The sequence below is a fragment of the Propithecus coquereli genome, unplaced genomic scaffold, assembly GCF_000956105.1.
Source record: "Propithecus coquereli isolate 6110/MARCELLA unplaced genomic scaffold, Pcoq_1.0 Scaffold633, whole genome shotgun sequence".
In the NCBI taxonomy this organism is placed as follows: Eukaryota; Metazoa; Chordata; class Mammalia; order Primates; family Indriidae; genus Propithecus; species Propithecus coquereli.
The window spans coordinates 265,553-275,938 of record NW_012152319.1 but is presented as its reverse complement, the minus strand read 5'-3'; positions in this window follow the sequence as shown (position 1 = coordinate 275,938).

Sequence of the window (10,386 nt, the reverse complement as noted above, 5' to 3'; positions counted from 1 at the left end):
CTAGCCTGGGCAAAAGAGTGAGACTCTGTCTCAAAAAAAAAAAAAATCCCATTTTCTCTCTCCTATCCTTCTGGTATTGCAAGTAAACTCATATTTGGACACATGGTATCCTCTAACATCCCTGAGATTCTTTCTGTTCATTGTTTTTGGATGTTTGTTCTTTTTTCTTCTTATCTTTGGAAATTTTCTATGCACCCATCCAGTAGTTCAATTTCACTTACCGTTCCTTCTTTTGTGTCCTTCTGGCTGAGCCCTTCCAGTGAACTTTTAAGTTCAGAAATTGTATTTTTGAGGTTTACAATTTGTATTTGGTTCTTTTGTATTGTTTCTATGTTTCTGCTGAGATTTACCATTTCTCTCTTGAGGTTTTTGTTCATTGAAGTCATTTTTTGTTCGACTTCATTGAGTTTAGTTGTAATAGTTGCTTTAAAACCTGTCGGCTCTTGACGTCTGGCTCATCTCATGGGTGGATTCAACTGATTTTCTTTTCCCTTGAGGATGTGTCCCACTTCCTTGTTTCCTTGTGTTTCAGGTAACGTTTGGGTTGTAGCTTGATACTATGAATGGGAAGCCGTAGGGATTCTGGATTCTGTTTCTTTCCTCTGCTGAGCATTGTTTCTTCCGTTTTGACAGGCGATTTTCTTGTGTCAGTTTAGGCTGAAAACTCTGCTGCTTCAGGGGTAGTTCCAGTCTCGCTTCAGATCTTTCGTCTTTAGTTGTGTGCTCTGGGTCTGTCCCGCGCGTACGCACTGCAGTGGCAGTCAGAGATACGGATATAATTAATTTGGGGATTCTGTCTTACTCTGTTTTCTGTTGCTTGTAGCAGAGTACGTGAAACTGGGTAATTTATAAAGAAAAGCAATTTATCTCTTACAGTCATGGAGGTGAGAAGTCCAAGGTCAAGGGGCGGCATCTGGTGAGGGCCTTCTTGCTGGTGGGGACTCTGCAGAGCGGAGGCAGTGCAGGGCGTCACATGGCGAGGGGACTGAGTGTGCCAGCTCGGGTCTCTCTTCCTCGGGTCTTTCTTATAAAGCCACCAGTCTCGCTCCCAGGATAACTCATTAATCCATGAAACTATTAATCCATCAATACATGAATGGATTATTCATGAGGACAGAACCCTCGTGACCCAACCACCTCTTAAAGGCCCCCCCCCCAACACTGCCACATTGGGGGTTAAATGTCAACACGAGTTCTGGAGGGGACAAATATTCAAAGCATAGCTCCTTTTCTTTTGGGGTTTACTCACTCTCTTCAATGTTCATATTTTCATACATTGACTTTTATGTTTCCCCAGGCTGGGAAGAACGTAGGGTTTTGCTCGCGTGCCCCCCACTGCTGCCGTGCACACCCAAACACTGCAGTCAGTCCCCGGATAAAGCTACGGAGATGTGAATTATTTGTATCTCCCTGTCTCCTCGCTCCAGGTGAACGTGTCTGTCTGCTTCTATTCGCTCCCAGACACCTGCAGGTGGTTGCATTTTTGTAGTATGTATAGGTTTATGATTGTTTACTGTGGGGCGTGTGTGTTTATGGGTCCTGCAGGAGGGTCTTTGTCCGTCTTACCCAGACATGGAAAGCTGTCATGAACTGGTCCACGCAGCACTTTGAACAGTGCTGGTCTGAACCACTGTTTCAATGACAGTCCTACTCAGGATGGCATTTGCAAGTTTCTCTTCCACAGTTTTCTGCCAGATGTTTGCAATGGAGGCTCACTGCCAGATAACGTCAATCCTAAGAGTAGAATTCCAAGTTCAGGCCGAGAGGGCACGGAGAGTGTTAATAATATCCGAATAGTGTTTGGTTCTGATAGACTCGACAAAGCCCATTTCATACAAAGCAGTTCTGGCTTTTACAGACAGCTCTCAACGCATTTCCCTTCTTTTCTGCCAATGGATTTTCTTTCTTTTCTGCCCTTCAACCGTCTGTGGTCTTGGCTGCTGGGAAGTGTGAGGCAGAGGAAGTCCTCAGGCAGGAGCCGCACCTGGACAGTGCCAGCAGAGACGGCCTCGTGGGGGGCACTAGCGGGCAGCAGAGGGCAGAAGTCCCCAGGTGGCATCATGATGGTTTGGAGCAGAGCCGTGTCATGGATGTTTTCTTTCTTGTTTATTCCAAATCCCATGAGGCGTGGTTGCTTTATTACTGTTTTATGCTTTGGGTGTTCACTGGGATGAAGCGGACTGTCCCCCAATCTCATCACTGCTCATTCCTTCCTGCGTCTCTCATCTTCCACCTGGGACTGTTTTCGTCTCTAACTCACAGCCTCTTGTGCTTCCTCCAGCGTCGCTCTGTTGTACGTCCTTCAGCCCACCGAACACAGGCTGCCACTGTTTTGTTTCTGGTGTTTCTGTAGAGAATGCAGCTCACTCAAGTTCTCATTCCTTTGAAAACAAACTGTCTTTTTTTCCCCCCGTGGCTTATCAGATTTTGCCTTCGCCTTTTCTGCAATTCCACTATGATGTGTCTATGTACAGATTTTTCTTCATTTATTCTGCTTTGTATTCATTGAGCTTTTGGAACCTGTGGTTTGGAATCTTTCATCAGTTTTGGCAAATTCTCGGTTGTCATCCTAAGTACTGCTGCTGTCCTAGTTCTCTCTCCTTTCGAGACTCTTACATGTGTTAGACTTTCTCAGTCTATTCTCTGTGTCTCTTAGTTCTTCTGTATTTTTTATATTTTTATTTCTTCATGCTGGGTAATTTCTTCTGATCCATCTTCCAGTTTACTTATTCTCTCTTTACGTCTCTCTAACCTGTTGTTAATTCCATCTATTGAGTTCTTACTATGCTATTTTCATTTCAGTTCCAGAACTTCCATTTATTCATTTTATAAATACACTATTTCACTCTTTATATTTCAGTTCTTTGCTTGGACTTTTGAATTGTGTTTTATTTCTTTGAACATAGTAAACATGATGTTTCATTGCCTATGTCTGATAATTCCAATATTTTAAGTCTTTGTGGGTCAGTTTCTGTTGTACGTTGCTTTTGCTGGTTCTTCTTATAATGTCTTATTTCCTTGTAGACCTACTTATTTTTGCATTGTTCACTATATTTGAGAATTATTTATAGGAATACTTTTATGCCCAGCATGCCACCTTCCTCCGAAGATGATGTTCATTTGCTCCTGCCGGATGTCCGAGTGTGCCACCATTCTGGGTCTGTCTAAATCCCCGTTCAATTGTTTGGGTTCCTTGGATCCACTAGGTGACAAAGAGGCTTTTGAAATATTTCACTCAGGTTTTTTTGTTTTAATTTTTCTTATTCAGGGGATAGCTTTAAATAACCTATCCTAGGCCGGGCGCGGTGGCTCACGCCTGTAATCCTAGCACTCTGGGAGGCCGAGGTGGGTGGATCGCTCAAGGTCAGGAGTTTGAGACCAGCCTGAGCAAGAGTGAGACCCTGTCTCTACTAAAAATAGAAAGAAATTATCTGGACAACTAAATATATATATATAGAAAAAATTAGCCGGGCATGGTGGCGCATGCCTGTAGTCCCAGCTACTTGGGAGGCTGAGGCAGCAGGATCGCTTGAACCCAGGAGTCTGAGGTTGCTGTGAGCTAGGCTGAAGCCACAGCACTCTAGCCTGGGCAACAGAGTGAGACTCTGTCTCAAAAAAAAAAAAAAATTAAAAAATTACCTATCCTGAGATTACCAGAAGACTAGATTCTAATATACTCCATGATAGATGCTCAAAAAATGTTGGCTAAATTGGAATATGAAAAATAAAATTTTAAATGGATTGGTGGCAATCCCAAGGAATTAGGGTAATAGCTTTACAAGTTACATAAAAACCATTGATCCCTACGATGCAACTATTACTAGTAACATCAGGATAATTGTGTCAAATACCAGTAAGCTATTGTCAGTCACTTACTACCAATTTTATCTTGAGCCTACACACAATTTCCTACCTATTTCCTGCTGTTTCTAACTTGTGAACACCTGATGGCTTCCAAGCTCCTTGCGCAGCAGCCCTCCTACTCACTCACTTTACACCATGCATAGCCCAGCGTTAACACTTACTGAGCTAAGTTAGCTAAGACAGACCCTGGATTGAAATAAACTATCTCATCGAATCCCCCCAAGAACCTAATTAGTAGGTACTATTACTATTCCATTTCACAAATAAAAAAAAAAAGGTTTCAAGTGACGATTGCTTGTCCAAATTCAGGTAATAAAAGTGGGATTCACATTATCCAGGCCTGTCTGGCTCCAGAGCTCATGTCCTCTATGAGGTTGGCAAACCTTTTCTAGAAAGGACCAAATGGTTGATATTTTAGGCTTTGTAGGCTATACAGTCTCCATCACAGCTACTCAGTTCTGCCGCTGCCATGCCACAGTAGCCACAGACAATATGTAAATGAATGACTGTGACAGTTTGCAATAAAATTTTATTTATGAAAATAGGTGGCAGGAAAGATTTGGCTCACAGGTTATAGTTTGCCAATCCTTGCTCTGAACAGTAACACTATTCTGTTATTCTTTTTCTCCTTTTTCTCAATCCCCAAAGTTTTCAGGTCAACAAATATTTGCAGCATTGTTTTTAAGCACGGGCTGGATGAGGAAGACAAAATCCCAGCTTCGGGGGACCTCAGATGTGGAAGATGGGTATGTAACACGTGTCTGTGGCACACACGACTATGGAAAGTCAGTGCCGAAAGAGAGGCGTACACTGACCAGGGCTTCTCCTGGTGGACATACGTGGTCTTGTGGAGTCGGTGGTATAGGATACACATTTTCTACCCAGAGGATCACAGGCAGAGACGCTAAGGAGAAAGTTTCAGGCGGAGGAGCCGGCACAGCGAGAATTTTCCTGTGTGTCACTCATCTTCCATTCTCTTCCCTTGTATTTACTTACTTCCTCTTTCTTTTCCTTGCCAAAACCACACGCACTGGGGTCCAAGCCTGTTTTTGCCTGTACCTCACCACTTTCTCCTCTGATTTTCCTTTTTTCCTTCCTTCTTTCCTTCCCTCCTCCCTCCCTCCCTTCGTTCCTCCTTTCCCTTTCTTTCTTCCTTTATGTCTTTTTACTTATTTATTTTTATTGACTTCCCTTGATTACTCAGTCATTGCTGATTCAGTTCTTCTGCAGGGGGCTCGGGGCAGAAATTCATATCACAGATTCCGTCTGAAGTTTTATTCATGTGCATTAACACGGTGGCACGTTCCTCTGGTTCACCTTAGTCAAACAGTTATACAACGTTTAAAAATGCCACCTAGCCCGAGTGAAAAATTAACTTGGTTCTGTCAATTCAGTCAAGGTTGAAATCCTCTATTCCGGGCGGTCAATGACACCTACTGTTTGACCAATTTAACTTCCTTGTGTTTCTCTTACCTATACTTCCATACTTTTCGTCTGTCCTGTTAATCTCTCTCTTTTTAAATCTTCACCCTTATACATTCTTCTTCCTCTTTTTCCGTCCTCGCTCTTCCCTGCACTCTTTGGATTGCTGCATTTCTTCTGGAGGCGTGCTATTTATTTCCTTTCTCCTTTCTGAAAATGTGTTAAAAATATGCTTTGTTCATTAATTCCGTTAATATTTATTGAGCAATTACCACATAGTAGGTCTTTTTCTAGGTGCTGGGCTAGAGATATAAAAATAAAAGAGACAAAATCTCTACCCCTGTGGAGCTTACATTCTAGTAGTAGACAAAATAGGTGAGTACCAACAGACAAAATAACACAAAAAGTGTTAAGTGCTACGGAGAAAAATTCCTGGGGATCGGGAGTTAGCTATTGTGTCACAATTTTAAATAGCTTGACCAGGAAGGTCACTAAGAGATTAGTGGAAGGAAGTAAGGAGGCAGGTCACATAGGTGTCTGCGAGGTCCTGAGGCAGGAAGGTACTTCCCCTGGCGGAGCGGGAAGGGGGGCCGGGCAGGAGGAAGAAGGAAAGAAACTCGTATCTGAGGAATACAAGCCCCTTTAAATTGTCAGCCCCAGACAGGCACTGGAATGAAACTGCAGTCACCGCAGTCCCCTCCAGCTGACGCCGAGTAGCCTGGAATGCCACACACCCTGCGGTTCGGCAGCCTAAGGCTCGTCCCAGCCAGTGCTATCTGTAAACCAGCGAGAATTCCTGATGAACGACTGTTACGGTCGCCCCTCTCCTTTTCTGTCTTATTCGCCATTTACCGTGTGGATTCTCAGATTAGGAACGTGCCAGGACCAGGTCTGACTGGGAGCCCCTTCCTCAGCCCGACTTCCGCCCGCACAGGAACCCCGCACATGGGCAGCGCGAGAAAGCGGCGCTGGCTGGTGCCCACCCCACGTGCAGGCACCCAGGGCCACCCAGCTCCCACCTGGCTGTGCATCTCCCAGCTGCGTCTCCCTCCCGGAGTCCCAGAGCCTCTCTGGGGGGCAGGTCGAGACATGTCCACACAGGAGGGTCTTTGGACTGGGCTTTCCCCAAGCCCCTCACTCTGCCAGGACTCCAGCAGGACCCCAACGTGCTCCTCTGCCACCAACACCCCCTGTGCCCCCAGCTGCTTTGGAGGGCCCTTTCCCTGTCGGTGCTGCCTTGTCCCTTTCCCCTGCCAGGCCCAGCCCCCCTCACTGCTCTGCTCTGCTGGGCCCAGCCTCAGGGCTCCAGGGGCTTTTCTCCCACCCCCGCAGTGATGGCCACCACCTGCCTGGCAGCTGGGATGCCCCTGCCGCCCCTCCGGGCCAATCTATTGTTTTATTCCTGGCTAGAAGTGGGCCCAGGATGGGGCAAGGTAGGGGAGTGGAAGGCCTCTTGCTGCGAGGGGGTCCGTGGCTGCACCCCCGTGTTCCTGCTGTCTGCTCCCCTGGCGGTGCCAGCATTCTCTTTCCTACCCCTTTGAAACCCCGCCCTGGGCCCTCCCTTTGCAGAACCAGTTGCTCCCCGTTTGCCCTGCACCCGCGGGCCCCCCAGAACTGGTGTCAGTGCCATGCAACGAAATCTTCTGGGAAAGGGGAGAGAGGGCATATTTGATCAAAGAAGGTGAGAATAGAATTTGGAAAGTCATAGCTTGAGGGGCCTTCAAGACCCTCTGGCCTACTACCTCATCGTGCAGAAGGAAGGTGGGGTTTGCCCAAGGTTCCGTTGCCAAGCCCAGCGCCGTTCCTTAGGCACTAGCCCCTCTGTTCCCAGTAACAGCTCTGTGCATGGGGGATGGAGGATTTTCTCTCAGTTACTGAAGGTTAATTCTGGGCCCCAAGATAAATAACTTGCTTAGAGTCGCACAGCAGTGACCTGGTTACACCAGGGCAGGAACCCACAAAGGATACTGAGAGTTAAGTTCATGGGATGCTGGATGTCCGTCTTGTGCTGGAAACCCACTCTCACCCTCCCAGCACACCACAGGATCTTATCTGTCAGGCAGTGGGTTTCCTTTCATTGCACCTCAGTTTTTCTTTTGGGAAAATGGGCACGAAGCTGTGCATCACTCACGGAGGGGGAGACGTTCTGGATGGTGTCCCAAGGCCCAGAAGTTCCAAGGAGGGAAAAAGCAGAGCTGTCCTCAGGAGATGGGATGCCATGGTCACCGAAGCCTTGACAACTGGGCATGGGAATGAGGCTGGGCCTGGAGGTGCCCTCAGGCAGAGTCCTGAGGGAATGAGTGGAGGGAGGAGGGAGCGAGGCTCAGCCTCCTCAGCCCTTCTGGCTGTCAAGAGATCCACTCCCTGGTCGTATTCATAGAGGGCGGGCCCCAAACCACAGGACCTCCTGGCTCACGCCCGAGGGACCTCCCCACACACGCTGGCATGTTCTTCTACTTTTCTTGCTGAGAATTGCAACTAGTGGATGGGGTATTGGACCCAGGAAAAGGGTGGTGAGCTCTGGGGAGACACTCACAGTCTAGACTGGGATGAAGTCGGAGATGAAGGGAGAAGCTGGGTGAGGTGGGGAGGAATCGCAACACTGAAGGAGCCTGAGCAGATGGGGCGCTGTCCACCATCCCAGCCACCACCGCTTTGGGCCTGGGCTTGGTGGTGTTCTCCTTGCCCTGTCCCTGCTGCCGGCCTCTTGTTTGGCTGGGAGTTAGAGCTGAATAGAGGCCTTCGCTCCTGCACGTTCTGTCTTTTCATCCTGCCCACATCATTGCCGGAGTTTTGCTCCTCTGTTCTGGGCTCTGCACCGTCGGATGACTGGGACCTCATTCTCCATGGCTATTCTCTGGGCTTGCCGCACTGGCTGGAGGTGCCCTGCGGGCAGCGGAAAACACCTTGTGGGCTGAACTCCCCAGATCCCTTTGCTGCAGCTGCTCCGAAATTTCCTCAGTGTTTGTCTGGGGATCTGGGAAGAATGTCCTCTGTATGGAAGGATGAGCCAGTGGGGACTGCGACCAGACTCCTGGGCTCAGCCCAGAGCTCACAGGGCCTGAGGGATCCCTCCCAGGGTCCTCTAAGGGGTCCAGAGAGGAACGCACCCACAGAAAGGCTGGGCAGGGGACTGCTGGTGTGTGAAGGGCTGGGAGCAGGTCAGGCGAAGTCAATCCCATGACTCTCCTGAGGCTGGAGCCAGGAAATCATCACCTTTAAACATGTGGACCCTTGAGCCGTTCTTCCCTTGCTTTGACTCGGTTAGGGACCTTAACATGGTTGCACGTGCATGTTACAGCACGTGTCACAGCGGGTGGTCTCGAGGACAAACCGAGCGGCACACGGAGAGTGAGAGAATCAAAGTTGATTCGCCAGCCGGCTCAGAGGGGCCTCGCCACCAAATTCTGAGCCCCATCTACCCGATTTTTCCCACTTTTATTAAGTTGTGGTGGTCTGGGGGGGTAGGGTGTCAGGTGGTTAATGCCCGCCAGGTAATAGGTTAGTTGATGTGTCAGATGATAGATTCAGTGTTATGCTGATGTGCCAGGTAGCAGATTAGTTGATGGGCCAGGTAATAGGTATTATTCTGATGTGGGTCTTCCGTGAGGGGTGGGGGTCTCAGGTGGCTGATGTGCCAAGTAACAGATGGGGGTTTTCCTTATCAGGAGCAGGGTGATGAAAGTGTGAACTAAAATAAAATTTTAAAGCTCACCCCCCACTGGCTGACTAAATGGACCCCCATGTGGCCAAAGGAATATCCTAAAGCTAAATTGCCTGCCAGGAGGAAGGAGGTCAGACATGCTTTATCATGCCCCCTCCCTTCTTGGTGACATCCTTTATAACCCATTAACAGGCCTAAGGGTATGCAAGACACACCTGCAGGTCCTCAATTTACACAACAAATCTCTGTCCAGTGGCTTATCTCTGATAAAGAGCTCCTTATGTTGAAACATGCCAAGCCTCTAGACAAAGCTTCATGTCTTTAACCAACTACAGGCCAAAGAATCTTTTAACCCACCTATAACCTGTAAGGGCACCCCCACTTCGAGATGGCCCACCTTTTCGGGCCAAACCAATGTATGCCTCCCACGTATTGATTTATGACTTCACCTGTAACCCCTGTCTCCCTGAAATGTATAAAACCAAACTGTAACCCAACCTCTGCGAGTCCACTGCTCAAGGCCTCTTGGGTGTGGCTCTGGGTCATGGTCCTCAAATTTGGCTCAGAGTAAGTCTCTTTAAAATTGTTTTACAGAATTTGGTCTTTTTGCCGTTGACAAGATTGGCGCCCAACATGGGGCTCAGAGAAGACTCAGGACCACCGAAGGAGCAGCCCGAACTCGGCGCCAGGTACCGGCATGGCCCTTTTGGGCCCTCTGACTCCGAGCTTCTCCTTGGGCGGAACTGGTAAGTCCTCCTGAGCTCTGGATCTCCTGTGTTTGGTTGATGGTTTTGGTTTACTCTGAGCGGTTCTTTTCCTAGGAATTGTTGTTTGGGATCCTAACTTAGATTTGGAGGTGCATTCTGAAGGGTCTTCTCCATTGTCTTTTTATCCTAAAATTAATCTCAGTTGGCTTTTCTGTATATTTTTGAAAGAGGAAACTAAACTGTCTTGTTTGTAGATAAATGAGAGACTGAGTTCCTCAGCTCCGAAGAGAAGGGGCATCTTACTCCTCCCAGCCTCGGCAGCCCTGGGTGACCGGGGTCCTGAGTGGGAGTTGCCTGGGGCGATTCCCCGAGGCGCGAGTGGCCCTATAGGAAACCCCCCAACAAATGAATTAAAAGAAGGCTCGTCCAGGAAACACATATAAGAGCTGGTCACTCGACGTTTCGAGCCCTCTCGGAGGTATTAGACCCCCCAAGAGAGAAACTGAGACACGTAAGAGGGTGGGACTGACTCAGTGGTGAAACACTGAGGAGCCCCACCCGCAATCAGCACACTCTGATCCACGACACCAAACCCTATATTACAGTTCAGTTACTTCTTTAAAAAAAAAATGGAAAATCTTTTAAAAATGAGTAAAGACAACAAAAATGACCCCTGTTGGGCACCCCAGTTGGTTTGTGGTACCTCTATTTACAAGTATTTGTGTAAAT